Here is a 16,547-nt window from a genome sequence, read left to right as displayed (position 1 = left end):
TGCTGCTGTGAAAGCCTGGCTGCTGCTGTTAAAGCCTGGCTGCTTCTGTTAAAGCCTGGCTGCTGCTGTTAAAGCCTGGCTTCTGCTGTGAAAGCCTGTCTGCTGCTGTTAAAGCCTGGCTGCTTCTGTTAAAGCATGGCTGCTGCTGTTAAAGCCTGGCTATTATGAAAGCCTGTCTGCTGTTAAAACCTGGCTGCTGCTGTTTAAGCCTTTGCTTCTGTGATAGCCTGGCTGCTGTTAAAGCCTGGCTGCTGCTTTTAAAGCCTGGCTGCTGTTAAAGCCTGGCTGCTGCTGTTAAAGCCTGTTTACTGTTAAAGCCTGGCTTCTGCTGTTAAAGCATGGCTTCAGTGAAAGCCTGGCTGCTTTTAAAGCCTGGCTGCTGTGAAAGCCTGGATGCTGCTGTTAAAGCCAGGCTGCTGCTGTTAAAGCCTGGCTGCTGCTGTGAAAATCTGGCTGTTGCTGTTAAAGCCTGGCTGCGGTGAAAGCCTGGCTACGGTGAAAGCCTGGCTGCGGTGAAAGCCTGGCTGCTGCATTTAAAACCTGGCTTCTGCTGTTTAAGCCTTTGCTTCTGTGATAGCCTGGCTGCTGTTAAAGCCTGGCTGCTGCTTTTAAAGCCTGGCTGCTGTTAAAGCCTGGCTGCTGCATTTAAAGCCTGGCTGCTGTTAAAGCCTGGCTGCTACTCTTAAAGCCTGGTTGCTGTTAAAGCCTGGCTGTTGCTGTTAAAGCCTGGCTGCTGCTGTTAAAGCCTGGCTGCTGCTGTTAAACCCTTTCTGCTGCTGTGAAAGCCTGTCTGCTGCTCTTAAAGCCTGGCTGCTGCTGTGAAAGCCTGTCTGCTGCTCTTAAAGCCTGGCTGCTGCTGTTAAAGCCTGGCTAATGTGAAAGCCTGTCTGCTGTTAAAACCTGGCTGCTGCTGTTTAAGCCTTTGCTTCTATGATAGCCTGGTTGCTGTTAAAGCCTGGCTGCTGCTTTTAAAGCCTGGCTGCTGTTAAATCCTGGCTGCTACTTTTAAAGCCTGGCTGCTGTTAAATCTTGGCTGCTGTTAAAGCCTGGCTGTTGCTGTTAAACCCGGGCTGCTACTCTTAAAGCCTGGCTGCTGTTAAAGACTGGGTGCTGCTGTCAAAGCCTGGCTGCTGCTGTTAAAGTCTGGCTGCTACTCTTAAAGCTTGGCTGCTGTTAAAGCCTGGCTGCTGCATTTACAGCCTCGCTGCTGCTGTGAAAGCCTGGCTGCTGCTGTGAAAACCTGGCTGCTGCTCTTAAAGCATGGCTGCTGCTGTTAAAGCTTGGCCAATGTGAAAGCCTGTCTGCTGTTAAAACCTGGCTGCTGCTGTTTAAGCCTTTGCTTCTGTGATAGCCTGGCTGCTGTTAAAGCCTGGCTGCTGCTTTAAAAGCCTGGCTGCTGTTAAAGCCTGGCTGCTACTCTTAAAGCCTGGCTGCTGTTAAAGCCTGGCTGTTGCTGTTAAAGCCGGGCTGTTGCTGTTAAAGCCGGGCTGCTACTCTTAAAGCCTGGCTGCTGTTAAAGACTGGGTGCTGCTGTCAAATCCTGGCTGCTGTTGTTAAAATCTGGCTGCTACTCTTAAAGCCTAGCTGCTGTTAAAGCCTGGCTGCTGCTGTGAAAGCCTGTCATCTGCTGTTAAAGCCTGGCTGCTTCTGTTAAAGCCTGGCTACTGTTAAAGCCTGGATGCTGCATTTACAGCCTCGCTGCTGCTGTGAAAGCCTGTCTGCTGCTGTTAAAGCCTGGCTGCTGTGAAAGCCTGGCTGCTGTAAAAGTCTGGCTGCTGTTAAAGCCTGGCTGCTGCTGTTAAAGCCTGGCTAATGTGAAAGCCTGGCTGCTGTTAAAACCTGGCTGCTGCATTTAAAGCCTGGCTGCTGCTGTGAAAGCCTGTCATATGCTGTTAAAGCCTGGCTGCTTCTGTTAAAGCCTGGCTACTGTTAAAGCCTGGCTGCTGCTGTGAAAGCCTGGCAGCTGCTGTTAAAGCCTGGCTGCTGCTGTGAAAGCCTGGCTGCTGCTGTGAAAGCCTGGCTGCTGCTGTGAAAGCCTGGCTGCTGCTGTGAAAGCCGAGCTGCTGCTGTTAAAGGCTTGCTGCTGCTGTTAAAGCCTGGCTGCTTCTGTTAAAGCCGGGTTACTGTTAACTCCTGGCTGCTGCATTTAAAGCCTCGCTGCTGCTGTGAAAGCCTGTCTATTGCTGTTAAAGCCTGGCTGCTGCTGTTAAAGCCGGGCTGCTACTCTTAAAGCCTGGCTGCTGTTAAAGACTGGGTGCTGCTGTCAAAGCCTGGTTGCTGTTGTTAAAATCTGGCTGCTACTCTTAAAGCCTGGCTGCTGTTAAAGCCTGGCTGCTGCTTTGAAAGCTTGTCATCTGCTGTTAAAGCCTGGCTGCTTCTGTTAAAGCCTGGCTACTGTTAAAGCCTGGATGCTGCATTTACAGCCTCGCTGCTGCTGTGAAAGCCTGTCTGCTGCTGTTAAAGCCTGGCTGCTGTGAAAGCCTGGCTGCTGTAAAAGTCTGGCTGCTGTTAAAGCCTGGCTGCTGCTGTTAAAGCCTGGCTAATGTGAAAGCCTGGCTGCTGTTAAAACCTGGCTGCTGCATTTAAAGCCTGGCTGCTGCTGTGAAAGCCTGTCAAATGCTGTTAAAGCCTGGCTGCTTCTGTTAAAGCCTGGCTTCTGTTAAATTCTGGCTGCTGCTGTGAAAGCCTGGCAGCTGCTGTTAAAGCCTGGCTGCTGCTGTTAAAGCCTGGCTGCTGCTGTGAAAGCCTGGCTGCTGCTGTGAAAGCCTGGCTGCTGCTGTGAAAGCCTGGCTGCTGCTGTGAAAGCCTGGCTGCTGTTGTTAAAGCCTTGCTGCTGCTGTTAAAGCCTGGCTGCTTCTGTTAAAGCCGGGTTACTGTTAACTCCTGGCTGCTGCATTTAAAGCCTCGCTGCTGCTGTGAAAGCCTGTCTATTGCTGTTAAAGCCTGGCTGCTGCTGTGAAAGCCTGGCTGCTGCTGTTAAACCCTTTCTGCTGCTGTGAAAGCCTGTCTGCTGCTCTTAAAGCCTGGCTGCTGCTCTTAAAGCATGGCTGCTGCTGTTAAAGCCTGGCTAATGTGAAAGCCTGTCTGCTGTTAAAACCTGGCTGCTGCTGTTTAAGCCATTGCTTCTGTGATAGCCTGGTTGCTGTTAAAGCCTGGCTGCTGCTTTTAAAGCCTGGCTGCTGTTAAAGCCTGGCTGCTACTCTTAAAGCCTTGCTGCTGTTAAATCCTGGCTGCTGTTAAAGCTTGGCTGTTGCTGTTAAAGCCGGGCTGCTACTCTTAAAGCCTGGCTGCTGTTAAAGACTGGGTGCTGCTGTCAAAGCCTGGCTGCTGCTGTTAAAGTCTGGCTGCTACTCTTAAAGCCTGGCTGCTGTTAAAGCCTGGCTGCTGCATTTACAGCCTCGCTGCTGCTGTGAAAGCCTGGCTGCTGCTGTTAAAACCTGGCTGCTGCTCTTAAAGCATGGCTGCTGCTGTTAAAGCTTGGCCAATGTGAAAGCCTGTCTGCTGTTAAAACCTGGCTGCTGCTGTTTAAGCCTTTGCTTCTGTGATAGCCTGGCTGCTGTTAAAGCCTGGCTGCTGCTTTAAAAGCCTGACTGCTGTTAAAGCCTGGCTGCTACTCTCAAAGCCTGGCTGCTGTTAAAGCCTGGCTGTTGCTGTTAAAGCCGGGCTGTTGCTGTTAAAGCCGGGCTGCTACTCTTAAAGCCTGGCTGCTGTTAAAGCCTGGCTGCTGTTAAAGCCTTGCTGCTGCTGTGAAAGCCTGTCATCTGCTGTTGAAGCCTGGCTGCTTCTGTTAAAGCCTGGCTACTGTTGAAGTCTGGATGCTGCATTTACAGCCTCACTGCTGCTGTGAAAGCCTCTCTGCTGCTGTTAAAGCCTGGCTGTTGCTGTGAAAGCCTGGCTGCTGCTGTGAAAGCCTGGCTGCTGCTGTGAAAGCCTGGCTGCTGCTGTTAAAGCCTGGCTGCTTCTGTTAAAGCCTGGCTGCTGCTGTTAAAGCCTGGCTTCTGCTGTGAAAGCCTGTCTGCTGCTGTTAAAGCCTGGCTGCTTCTGTTAAAGCAGGGCTGCTGTTTTTAAAGCCTGGCTATTATGAAAGCCTGTCTGCTGTTAAAACCTGGCTGCTGCTGTTTAAGCCTTTGCTTCTGTGATAGCCTGGCTGCTGTTAAAGCCTGGCTGCTGCTTTTAAAGCCTGGCTGCTGCTGTTAAAGCCTGTTTATTGTTAAAGCCTGGCTTCTGCTGTTAAAGCATGGCTTCAGTGAAAGCCTGGCTGCTTTTAAAGCCTGGCTGCTGTGAAACCTGGATGCTGCTGTTAAAGCCAGTCTGCTGCTGTTAAAGCCTGGCTGCTGCTGTGAAAATCTGGCTGTTGCTGTTAAAGCCTGGCTGCGGTGAAAGCCTGGCTACGGTGAAAGCCTGGCTGCGGTGAAAGCCTGGCTGCTGCATTTAAAACCTGGCTTCTGCTGTTTAAGCCTTTGCTTCTGTGATAGCCTGGCTGCTGTTAAAGCCTGGCTGCTGTTAAAGCCTGGCTGCTGTTAAAGCCTGGCTGCTGCATTTAAAGCCTGGCTGCTGTTAAAGCTTGGCTGCTACTCTTAAAGCCTGGCTGCTGTTAAAGCCTGGCTGTTGCTGTTAAAGCCTGGCTGCTGCTGTGAAAGCCTGGCTGCTGCTGTGAAAGCCTGGCTGCTGCTGTTAAACCCTTTCTGCTGCTGTGAAAGCCTGTCTGCTGCTCTTAAAGCCTGGCTGCTGCTGTGAAAGCCTGTCTGCTGCTCTTAAAGCCTGGCTGCTGCTGTGAAAGCCTGGCTGCTGCTCTTAAAGCATGGCTGCTGCTGTTAAAGCCTGGCTAATGTGAAAGCCTGTCTGCTGTTAAAACCTGTCTGCTGCTGTTTAAGCCTTTGCTTCTATGATAGCTTGGTTGCTGTTAAAGCCTGGCTGCTGCTTTTAAAGCCTGGCTGCTGTTAAAGCCTGGCTGCTACTTTTAAAGCCTGGCTGCTGTTAAATCCTGGCTGCCGTTAAAGCCTGGCTGTTGCTGTTAAAGCCGGGCTGCTACTCTTAAAGCCTGGCTGCTGTTAAAGATTGGGTGCTGCTGTCAAAGCCTGGCTGCTGCTGTTAAATTCTGGCTGCTACTCTTAAAGCCTGGCTGCTGTTAAAGCCTGGCTGCTGCATTTACAGCCTCGCTGCTGCTGTGAAAGCCTGGCTGCTGCTGTGAAAACCTGGCTGCTGCTCTTAAAGCATGGCTGCTGCTGTTAAAGCTTGGCTAATGTGAAAGCATGTCTGCTGTTCAAACCTGGCTGCTGCTGTTTAAGCCTTTGCTTCTGTGATAGCCTGGCTGCTGTTAAAGCCTGGCTGCTGCTTTTAAAGCCTGGCTGCTGTTAAAGCCTGGCTGTTGCTGTTTTAGCCTGGCTGCTGCTGTGAACGCCTGGCTGCTGCTGTGAAAGCCTGGCTGCTGCTGTTAAAGCCTGGCTGCTGCTGTTAAACCCTTTCTGCTGCTGTGAAAGCCTGTCTGCTGCTCTTAAAGCCTGGCTGCTGCTGTGAAAGCCTGGCTGCTGCTCTTAAAGCATGGCTGCTGCTGTTAAAGCCTGGCTAATGTGAAAGCCTGTCTGCTGTTAAAACCTGGCTGCTGCTGTTTAAGCCTTTGCTTCTATGATAGCCTGGTTGCTGTTAAAGACTGGCTGCTGCTTTTAAAGCCTGGCTGCTGTCAAATCCTGGCTGCTACTTTTAAAGCCTGGCTGCTTTTAAATCTTGGCTGCTGTTAAAGCCTGGCTGTTGCTGTTAAACCCGGGCTGCTACTCTTAAAGCCTGGCTGCTGTTAAAGACTGGGTGCTGCTGTCAAAGCCTGGCTGCTGCTGTTAAAGTCTGGCTGCTGCATTTACAGCCTCGCTGCTGCTGTGAAAGCCCGGCTGCTGCTGTGAAAACCTGGCTGCTGCTCTTAAAGCATGGCTGCTGCTGTTAAAGCTTGGCCAATGTGAAAGCCTGTCTGCTGTTAAAACCTGGCTGCTGCTGTTTAAGCCTTTGCTTCTGTGATAGCCTGGCTGCTGTTAAAGCCTGGCTGCTGCTTTAAAAGCCTGGCTGCTACTCTTAAAGCCTGGCTGCTGTTAAAGCCTGGCTGTTGCTGTTAAAGCCGGGCTGTTGCTGTTAAAGCCGGGCTGCTACTCTTAAAGCCTGGCTGCTGTTAAAGACTGGGTGCTGCTGTCAAAGCCTGGCTGCTGTTGTTAAAATCTGGCTGCTACTCTTAAAGCCTGGCTGCTGTTAAAGCCTGGCTGCTGCTGTGAAAGCCTGTCATCTGCTGTTAAAGCCTGGCTGCTTCTGTTAAAGCCTGGCTACTGTTAAAGCCTGGATGCTGCATTTACAGCCTCGCTGCTGCTGTGAAAGCCTGTCTGCTGCTGTTAAAGCCTGGCTGCTGTGAAAGCCTGGCTGCTGTAAAAGTCTGGCTGCTGTTAAAGCCTGGCTGCTGCTGTTAAAGCCTGGCTAATGTGAAAGCCTGGCTGCTGTTAAAACCTGGCTGCTGCATTTAAAGCCTGGCTGCTGCTGTGAAAGCCTGTCATATGCTGTTAAAGCCTGGCTGCTTCTGTTAAAGCCTGGCTACTGTTAAAGCCTGGCTGCTGCTGTGAAAGCCTGGCAGCTGCTGTTAAAGCCTGGCTGCTGCTGTGAAAGCCTGGCTGCTGCTGTGAAAGCCTGGCTGCTGCTGTGAAAGCCTGGCTGCTGCTGTTAAATCCTGGCTGCTGCTGTTAAAGCCGGGTTACTGTTAACTCCTGGCTGCTGCATTTAAAGCCTCGCTGCTGCTGTGAAAGCCTGTCTATTGCTGTTAAAGCCTGGCTGCTGCTGTTAAACCCTTTCTGCTGCTGTGAAAGCCTGTCTGCTGCTCTTAAAGCCTGGCTGCTGCTCTTAAAGCATGGCTGCTGCTGTTAATGCCTGGCTAATGTGAAAGCCTGTCTGCTGTTAAAACCTGGCTGCTGCTGTTTAAGCCTTTGCTTCTGTGATAGCCTGGTTGCTGTTAAAGCCTGGCTGCTGCTTTTAAAGCCTGGCTGCTGTTAAAGCCTGGCTGCTACTCTTAAAGCCTTGCTGCTGTTAAATCCTGGCTGCTGTTAAAGCTTGGCTGTTGCTGTTAAAGCCGGGCTGCTACTCTTAAAGCCTGGCTGCTGTTAAAGCCTGGCTGCTGTTAAAGCCTTGCTGCTGCTGTGAAAGCCTGTCATCTGCTGTTGAAGCCTGGCTGCTTCTGTTAAAGCCTGGCTACTGTTGAAGTCTGGATGCTGCATTTACAGCCTCGCTGCTGCTGTGAAAGCCTGTCTGCTGCTGTTAAAGCCTGGCTGTTGCTGTGAAAGCCTGGCTGCTGCTGTGAAAGCCTGGCTGCTGCTGTGAAAGCCTGGCTGCTGCTGTTAAAGCCTGGCTGCTTCTGTTAAAGCCTGGCTGCTGCTGTTAAAGCCTGGCTTCTGCTGTGAAAGCCTGTCTGCTGCTGTTAAAGCCTGGCTGCTTCTGTTAAAGCATGGCTGCTGCTGTTAAAGCCTGGCTATTATGAAAGCCTGTCTGCTGTTAAAACCTGGCTGCTGCTGTTTAAGCCTTTGCTTCTGTGATAGCCTGGCTGCTGTTAAAGCCTGGCTGCTGCTTTTAAAGCCTGGCTGCTGTTAAAGCCTGGCTGCTGCTGTTAAAGCCTGTTTACTGTTAAAGCCTGGCTTCTGCTGTTAAAGCATGGCTTCAGTGAAAGCCTGGCTGCTTTTAAAGCCTGGCTGCTGTGAAAGCCTGGATGCTGCTGTTAAAGCCAGGCTGCTGCTGTTAAAGCCTGGCTGCTGCTGTGAAAATCTGGCTGTTGCTGTTAAAGCCTGGCTGCGGTGAAAGCCTGGCTACGGTGAAAGCCTGGCTGCGGTGAAAGCCTGGCTGCTGCATTTAAAACCTGGCTTCTGCTGTTTAAGCCTTTGCTTCTGTGATAGCCTGGCTGCTGTTAAAGCCTGGCTGCTGCTTTTAAAGCCTGGCTGCTGTTAAAGCCTGGCTGCTGCATTTAAAGCCTGGCTGCTGTTAAAGCCTGGCTGCTACTCTTAAAGCCTGGTTGCTGTTAAAGCCTGGCTGTTGCTGTTAAAGCCTGGCTGCTGCTGTTAAAGCCTGGCTGCTGCTGTTAAACCCTTTCTGCTGCTGTGAAAGCCTGTCTGCTGCTCTTAAAGCCTGGCTGCTGCTGTGAAAGCCTGTCTGCTGCTGTTAAAGCCTGGCTAATGTGAAAGCCTGTCTGCTGTTAAAACCTGGCTGCTGCTGTTTAAGCCTTTGCTTCTATGATAGCCTGGTTGCTGTTAAAGCCTGGCTGCTGCTTTTAAAGCCTGGCTGCTGTTAAATCCTGGCTGCTACTTTTAAAGCCTGGCTGCTGTTAAATCTTGGCTGCTGTTAAAGCCTGGCTGTTGCTGTTAAACCCGGGCTGCTACTCTTAAAGCCTGGCTGCTGTTAAAGACTGGGTGCTGCTGTCAAAGCCTGGCTGCTGCTGTTAAAGTCTGGCTGCTACTCTTAAAGCCTGGCTGCTGTTAAAGCCTGGCTGCTGCATTTACAGCCTCGCTGCTGCTGTGAAAGCCTGGCTGCTGCTGTGAAAACCTGGCTGCTGCTCTTAAAGCATGGCTGCTGCTGTTAAAGCTTGGCCAATGTGAAAGCCTGTCTGCTGTTAAAACCTGGCTGCTGCTGTTTAAGCCTTTGCTTCTGTGATAGCCTGGCTGCTGTTAAAGCCTGGCTGCTGCTTTAAAAGCCTGGCTGCTGTTAAAGCCTGGCTGCTACTCTTAAAGCCTGGCTGCTGTTAAAGCCTGGCTGTTGCTGTTAAAGCCGGGCTGTTGCTGTTAAAGCCGGGCTGCTACTCTTAAAGCCTGGCTGGTGTTAAAGACTGGGTGCTGCTGTCAAATCCTGGCTGCTGTTGTTAAAATCTGGCTGCTACTCTTAAAGCCTAGCTGCTGTTAAAGCCTGGCTGCTGCTGTGAAAGCCTGTCATCTGCTGTTAAAGCCTGGCTGCTTCTGTTAAAGCCTGGCTACTGTTAAAGCCTGGATGCTGCATTTACAGCCTCGCTGCTGCTGTGAAAGCCTGTCTGCTGCTGTTAAAGCCTGGCTGCTGTGAAAGCCTGGCTGCTGTAAAAGTCTGGCTGCTGTTAAAGCCTGGCTGCTGCTGTTAAAGCCTGGCTAATGTGAAAGCCTGGCTGCTGTTAAAACCTGGCTGCTGCATTTAAAGCCTGGCTGCTGCTGTGAAAGCCTGTCATATGCTGTTAAAGCCTGGCTGCTTCTGTTAAAGCCTGGCTACTGTTAAAGCCTGGCTGCTGCTGTGAAAGCCTGGCAGCTGCTGTTAAAGCCTGGCTGCTGCTGTGAAAGCCTGGCTGCTGCTGTGAAAGCCTGGCTGCTGCTGTGAAAGCCTGGCTGCTGCTGTGAAAGCCGAGCTGCTGCTGTTAAAGGCTTGCTGCTGCTGTTAAAGCCTGGCTGCTTCTGTTAAAGCCGGGTTACTGTTAACTCCTGGCTGCTGCATTTAAAGCCTCGCTGCTGCTGTGAAAGCCTGTCTATTGCTGTTAAAGCCTGGCTGCTGCTGTTAAAGCCTGGCTAATGTGAAAGCCTGGCTGCTGTTAAAACCTGGCTGCTGCATTTAAAGCCTGGCTGCTGCTGTGAAAGCTTGTCAAATGCTGTTAAAGCCTGGCTGCTTCTGTTAAAGCCTGGCTTCTGTTAAAGCCTGGCTGCTGCTGTGAAAGCCTGGCAGCTGCTGTTAAAGCCTGGCTGCTGCTGTGAAAGCCTGGCTGCTGCTGTGAAAGCCTGGCTGCTGCTGTGAAAGCCTGGCTGCTGCTGTGAAAGCCTGGCTGCTGCTGTGAAAGCCTGGCTGCTGTTGTTAAAGCCTTGCTGCTGCTGTTAAAGCCTGGCTGCTTCTGTTAAAGCCGGGTTACTGTTAACTCCTGGCTGCTGCATTTAAAGCCTCGCTGCTGCTGTGAAAGCCTGTCTATTGCTGTTAAAGCCTGGCTGCTGCTGTGAAAGCCTGGCTGCTGCTGTTAAACCCTTTCTGCTGCTGTGAAAGCCTGTCTGCTGCTCTTAAAGCCTGGCTGCTGCTCTTAAAGCATGGCTGCTGCTGTTAAAGCCTGGCTAATGTGAAAGCCTGTCTGCTGTTAAAACCTGGCTGCTGCTGTTTAAGCCATTGCTTCTGTGATAGCCTGGTTGCTGTTAAAGCCTGGCTGCTGCTTTTAAAGCCTGGCTGCTGTTAAAGCCTGGCTGCTACACTTAAAGCCTTGCTGCTGTTAAATCCTGGCTGCTGTTAAAGCTTGGCTGTTGCTGTTAAAGCCGGGCTGCTACTCTTAAAGCCTGGCTGCTGTTAAAGACTGGGTGCTGCTGTCAAAGCCTGGCTGCTGCTGTTAAAGTCTGGCTGCTACTCTTAAAGCCTGGCTGCTTTTAAAGCCTGGCTGCTGCATTTACAGCCTCGCTGCTGCTGTGAAAGCCTGGCTGCTGCTGTTAAAACCTGGCTGCTGCTCTTAAAGCATGGCTGCTGCTGTTAAAGCTTGGCCAATGTGAAAGCCTGTCTGCTGTTAAAACCTGGCTGCTGCTGTTTAAGCCTTTGCTTCTGTGATAGCCTGGCTGCTGTTAAAGCCTGGCTGCTGCTTTAAAAGCCTGGCTGCTGTTAAAGCCTGGCTGCTACTCTCAAAGCCTGGCTGCTGTTAAAGCCTGGCTGTTGCTGTTAAAGCCGGGCTGTTGCTGTTAAAGCCGGGCTGCTACTCTTAAAGCCTGGCTGCTGTTAAAGACTGGGTGCTGCTGTCAAAGCCTGGCTGCTGTTGTTAAAATCTGGCTGCTACTCTTAAAGCCTGGCTGCTGTTAAAGCCTGGCTGCTGCTGTGAAAGCCTGTCATCTGCTGTTAAAGCCTGGCTGCTTCTGGTAAAGCCTGGCTACTGTTAAAGCCTGGATGCTGCTGTTAAAGCCTGGCTGCTGCTGTGAAAGCCTGGCTGCTGCTGTGAAAGCCTGGCTGCTGCTGTGAAAGCCTGGCTGCTGCTGTTAAAGCCTTGCTGCTGCTGTTAAAGCCTGGCTGTTTCTGTTAAAGCCGGGTTACTGTTAACTCCTGGCTGCTGCATTTAAAGCCTCGCTGCTGCTGTGAAAGCCTGTCTATTGCTGTTAAAGCCTGGCTGCTGCTGTGAAAGCCTGGCTGCTGCTGTTAAACCCTTTCTGCTGCTGTGAAAGCCTGTCTGCTGCTCTTAAAGCCTGGCTGCTGCTCTTAAAGCATGGCTGCTGCTGTTAAAGCCTGGCTAATGTGAAAGCCTGTCTGCTGTTAAAACCTGGCTGCTGCTGTTTAAGCCATTGCTTCTGTGATAGCCTGGTTGCTGTTAAAGCCTGGCTGCTGCTTTTAAAGCCTGGCTGCTGTTAAAGCCTGGCTGCTACTCTTAAAGCCTTGCTGCTGTTAAATCCTGGCTGCTGTTAAAGCTTGGCTGTTGCTGTTAAAGCCGGGCTGCTACTCTTAAAGCCTGGCTGCTGTTAAAGACTGGGTGCTGCTGTCAAAGCCTGGCTGCTGCTGTTAAAGTCTGGCTGCTACTCTTAAAGCCTGGCTGCTGTTAAAGCCTGGCTGCTGCATTTACAGCCTCGCTGCTGCTGTGAAAGCCTGGCTGCTGCTGTTAAAACCTGGCTGCTGCTCTTAAAGCATGGCTGCTGCTCTTAAAGCATGGCTGCTGCTGTGAAAGCCTGTCTGCTGCTGTTAAAGCCTGGCTGTTGCTGTGAAAGCCTGGCTGCTGCTGTGAAAGCCTGGCTGCTGCTGTGAAAGCCTGGCTGCTGCTGTTAAAGCCTGGCTGCTTCTGTTAAAGCCTGGCTGCTGCTGTTAAAGCCTGGCTTCTGCTGTGAAAGCCTGTCTGCTGCTGTTAAAGCCTGGCTGCTTCTGTTAAAGCATGGCTGCTGCTGTTAAAGCCTGGCTATTATGAAAGCCTGTCTGCTGTTAAAACCTGGCTGCTGCTGTTTAAGCCTTTGCTTCTGTGATAGCCTGGCTGCTGTTAAAGCCTGGCTGCTGCTTTTAAAGCCTGGCTGCTGTTAAAGCCTGGCTGCTGCTGTTAAAGCCTGTTTACTGTTAAAGCCTGGCTTCTGCTGTTAAAGCATGGCTTCAGTGAAAGCCTGGCTGCTTTTAAAGCCTGGCTGCTGTGAAAGCCTGGATGCTGCTGTTAAAGCCAGGCTGCTGCTGTTAAAGCCTGGCTGCTGCTGTGAAAATCTGGCTGTTGCTGTTAAAGCCTGGCTGCGGTGAAAGCCTGGCTACGGTGAAAGCCTGGCTGCGGTGAAAGCCTGGCTGCGGTGAAAGCCTGGCTGCTGCATTTAAAACCTGGCTTCTGCTGTTTAAGCCTTTGCTTCTGTGATAGCCTGGCTGCTGTTAAAGCCTGGCTGCTGCTTTTAAAGCCTGGCTGCTGTTAAAGCCTGGCTGCTGCATTTAAAGCCTGGCTGCTGTTAAAGCCTGGCTGCTACTCTTAAAGCCTGGTTGCTGTTAAAGCCTGGCTGTTGCTGTTAAAGCCTGGCTGCTGCTGTTAAAGCCTGGCTGCTGCTGTTAAACCCTTTCTGCTGCTGTGAAAGCCTGTCTGCTGCTCTTAAAGCCTGGCTGCTGCTGTGAAAGCCTGTCTGCTGCTCTTAAAGCCTGGCTGCTGCTGTTAAAGCCTGGCTAATGTGAAAGCCTGTCTGCTGTTAAAACCTGGCTGCTGCTGTTTAAGCCTTTGCTTCTATGATAGCCTGGTTGCTGTTAAAGCCTGGCTGCTGCTTTTAAAGCCTGGCTGCTGTTAAATCCTGGCTGCTACTTTTAAAGCCTGGCTGCTGTTAAATCTTGGCTGCTGTTAAAGCCTGGCTGTTGCTGTTAAACCCGGGCTGCTACTCTTAAAGCCTGGCTGCTGTTAAAGACTGGGTGCTGCTGTCAAAGCCTGGCTGCTGCTGTTAAAGTCTGGCTGCTACTCTTAAAGCCTGGCTGCTGTTAAAGCCTGGCTGCTGCATTTACAGCCTCGCTGCTGCTGTGAAAGCCTGGCTGCTGCTGTGAAAACCTGGCTGCTGCTCTTAAAGCATGGCTGCTGCTGTTAAAGCTTGGCCAATGTGAAAGCCTGTCTGCTGTTAAAACCTGGCTGCTGCTGTTTAAGCCTTTGCTTCTGTGATAGCCTGGCTGCTGTTAAAGCCTGGCTGCTGCTTTAAAAGCCTGGCTGCTGTTAAAGCCTGGCTGCTACTCTTAAAGCCTGGCTGCTGTTAAAGCCTGGCTGTTGCTGTTAAAGCCGGGCTGTTGCTGTTAAAGCCGGGCTGCTACTCTTAAAGCCTGGCTGCTGTTAAAGACTGGGTGCTGCTGTCAAATCCTGGCTGCTGTTGTTAAAATCTGGCTGCTACTCTTAAAGCCTAGCTGCTGTTAAAGCCTGGCTGCTGCTGTGAAAGCCTGTCATCTGCTGTTAAAGCCTGGCTGCTTCTGTTAAAGCCTGGCTGCTTCTGTTAAAGCCTGGCTACTGTTAAAGCCTGGATGCTGCATTTACAGCCTCGCTGCTGCTGTGAAAGCCTGTCTGCTGCTGTTAAAACCTGGCTGCTGTGAAAGCCTGGCTGCTGTAAAAGTCTGGCTGCTGTTAAAGCCTGGCTGCTGCTGTTAAAGCCTGGCTAATGTGAAAGCCTGGCTGCTGTTAAAACCTGGCTGCTGCATTTAAAGCCTGGCTGCTGCTGTGAAAGCCTGTCATATGCTGTTAAAGCCTGGCTGCTTCTGTTAAAGCCTGGCTACTGTTAAAGCCTGGCTGCTGCTGTGAAAGCCTGGCAGCTGCTGTTAAAGCCTGGCTGCTGCTGTGAAAGCCTGGCTGCTGCTGTGAAAGCCTGGCTGCTGCTGTGAAAGCCTGGCTGCTGCTGTGAAAGCCGGGCTGCTGCTGTTAAAGCCTTGCTGCTGCTGTTAAAGCCTGGCTGCTTCTGTTAAAGCCGGGTTACTGTTAACTCCTGGCTGCTGCATTTAAAGCCTCGCTGCTGCTGTGAAAGCCTGTCTATTGCTGTTAAAGCCTGGCTGCTGCTGTTAAAGCCGGGCTGCTACTCTTAAAGCCTGGCTGCTGTTAAAGACTGGGTGCTGCTGTCAAAGCCTGGCTGCTGTTGTTAAAATCTGGCTGCTACTCTTAAAGCCTGGCTGCTGTTAAAGCCTGGCTGCTGCTGTGAAAGCCTGTCATCTGCTGTTAAAGCCTGGCTGCTTCTGTTAAAGCCTGGCTACTGTTAAAGCCTGGATGCTGCATTTACAGCCTCGCTGCTGCTGTGAAAGCCTGTCTGCTGCTGTTAAAGCCTGGCTGCTGTGAAAGCCTGGCTGCTGTAAAAGTCTGGCTGCTGTTAAAGCCTGGCTGCTGCTGTTAAAGCCTGGCTAATGTGAAAGCCTGGCTGCTGTTAAAACCTGGCTGCTGCATTTAAAGCCTGGCTGCTGCTGTGAAAGCCTGTCATATGCTGTTAAAGCCTGGCTGCTTCTGTTAAAGCCTGGCTTCTGTTAAAGCCTGGCTGCTGCTGTGAAAGCCTGGCAGCTGCTGTTAAAGCCTGGCTGCTGCTGTGAAAGCCTGGCTGCTGCTGTGAAAGCCTGGCTGCTGCTGTGAAAGCCTGGCTGCTGCTGTGAAAGCCTGGCTGCTGTTGTTAAAGCCTTGCTGCTGCTGTTAAAGCCTGGCTGCTTCTGTTAAAGCCGGGTTACTGTTAACTCCTGGCTGCTGCATTTAAAGCCTCGCTGCTGCTGTGAAAGCCTGTCTATTGCTGTTAAAGCCTGGCTGCTGCTGTGAAAGCCTGGCTGCTGCTGTTAAACCCTTTCTGCTGCTGTGAAAGCCTGTCTGCTGCTCTTAAAGCCTGGCTGCTGCTCTTAAAGCATGGCTGCTGCTGTTAAAGCCTGGCTAATGTGAAAGCCTGTCTGCTGTTAAAACCTGGCTGCTGCTGTTTAAGCCATTGCTTCTGTGATAGCCTGGTTGCTGTTAAAGCCTGGCTGCTGCTTTTAAAGCCTGGCTGCTGTTAAAGCCTGGCTGCTACTCTTAAAGCCTTTCTGCTGTTAAATCCTGGCTGCTGTTAAAGCTTGGCTGTTGCTGTTAAAGCCGGGCTGCTACTCTTAAAGCCTGGCTGCTGTTAAAGACTGGGTGCTGCTGTCAAAGCCTGGCTGCTGCTGTTAAAGTCTGGCTGCTACTCTTAAAGCCTGGCTGCTGTTAAAGCCTGGCTGCTGCATTTACAGCCTCGCTGCTGCTGTGAAAGCCTGGCTGCTGCTGTTAAAACCTGGCTGCTGCTCTTAAAGCATGGCTGCTGCTGTTAAAGCTTGGCCAATGTGAAAGCCTGTCTGCTGTTAAAACCTGGCTGCTGCTGTTTAAGCCTTTGCTTCTGTGATAGCCTGGCTGCTGTTAAAGCCTGGCTGCTGCTTTAAAAGCCTGGCTGCTGTTAAAGCCTGGCTGCTACTCTCAAAGCCTGGCTGCTGTTAAAGCCTGGCTGTTGCTGTTAAAGCCGGGCTGTTGCTGTTAAAGCCGGGCTGCTACTCTTAAAGCCTGCCTGCTGTTAAAGACTGGGTGCTGCTGTCAAAGTCTGGCTGCTGTTGTTAAAATCTGGCTGCTACTCTTAAAGCCTGGCTGCTGTTAAAGCCTGGCTGCTGCTGTGAAAGCCTGTCATCTGCTGTTAAAGCCTGGCTGCTTCTGTTAAAGCCTGGCTACTGTTAAAGCCTGGATGCTGCTGTTAAAGCCTGGCTGCTGCTGTGAAAGCCTGGCTGCTGCTGTGAAAGCCTGGCTGCTGCTGTGAAAGCCTGGCTGCTGCTGTGAAAGCCTGGCTGCTGCTGTTAAAGCCTTGCTGCTGCTGTTAAAGCCTGGCTGCTTCTGTTAAAGCCGGGTTACTGTTAACTCCTGGCTGCTGCATTTAAAGCCTCGCTGCTGCTGTGAAAGCCTGTCTATTGCTGTTAAAGCCTGGCTGCTGCTGTGAAAGCCTGGCTGCTGCTGTTAAACCCTTTCTGCTGCTGTGAAAGCCTGTCTGCTGCTCTTAAAGCCTGGCTGCTGCTCTTAAAGCATGGCTGCTGCTGTTAAAGCCTGGCTAATGTGAAAGCCTGTCTGCTGTTAAAACCTGGCTGCTGCTGTTTAAGCCATTGCTTCTGTGATAGCCTGGTTGCTGTTAAAGCCTGGCTGCTGCTTTTAAAGCCTGGCTGCTGTTAAAGCCTGGCTGCTACTCTTAAAGCCTTGCTGCTGTTAAATCCTGGCTGCTGTTAAAGCTTGGCTGTTGCTGTTAAAGCCGGGCTGCTACTCTTAAAGCCTGGCTGCTGTTAAAGACTGGGTGCTGCTGTCAAAGCCTGGCTGCTGCTGTTAAAGTCTGGCTGCTACTCTTAAAGCCTGGCTGCTGTTAAAGCCTGGCTGCTGCATTTACAGCCTCGCTGCTGCTGTGAAAGCCTGGCTGCTGCTGTTAAAACCTGGCTGCTGCTCTTAAAGCATGGCTGCTGCTGTTAAAGCTTGGCCAATGTGAAAGCCTGTCTGCTGTTAAAACCTGGCTGCTGCTGTTTAAGCCTTTGCTTCTGTGATTGCCTGGCTGCTGTTAAAGCCTGGCTGCTGCTTTAAAAGCCTGGCTGCTGTTAAAGCCTGGCTGCTACTCTTAAAGCCTGGCTGCTGTTAAAGCCTGGCTGTTGCTGTTAAAGCCGGGCTGTTG

The sequence above is a fragment of the Odontesthes bonariensis genome, chromosome 14 (assembly GCF_027942865.1).
Source record: "Odontesthes bonariensis isolate fOdoBon6 chromosome 14, fOdoBon6.hap1, whole genome shotgun sequence".
Taxonomy (NCBI): domain Eukaryota; kingdom Metazoa; phylum Chordata; class Actinopteri; order Atheriniformes; family Atherinopsidae; genus Odontesthes; species Odontesthes bonariensis.
This window is presented reverse-complemented; position numbering follows the sequence as displayed.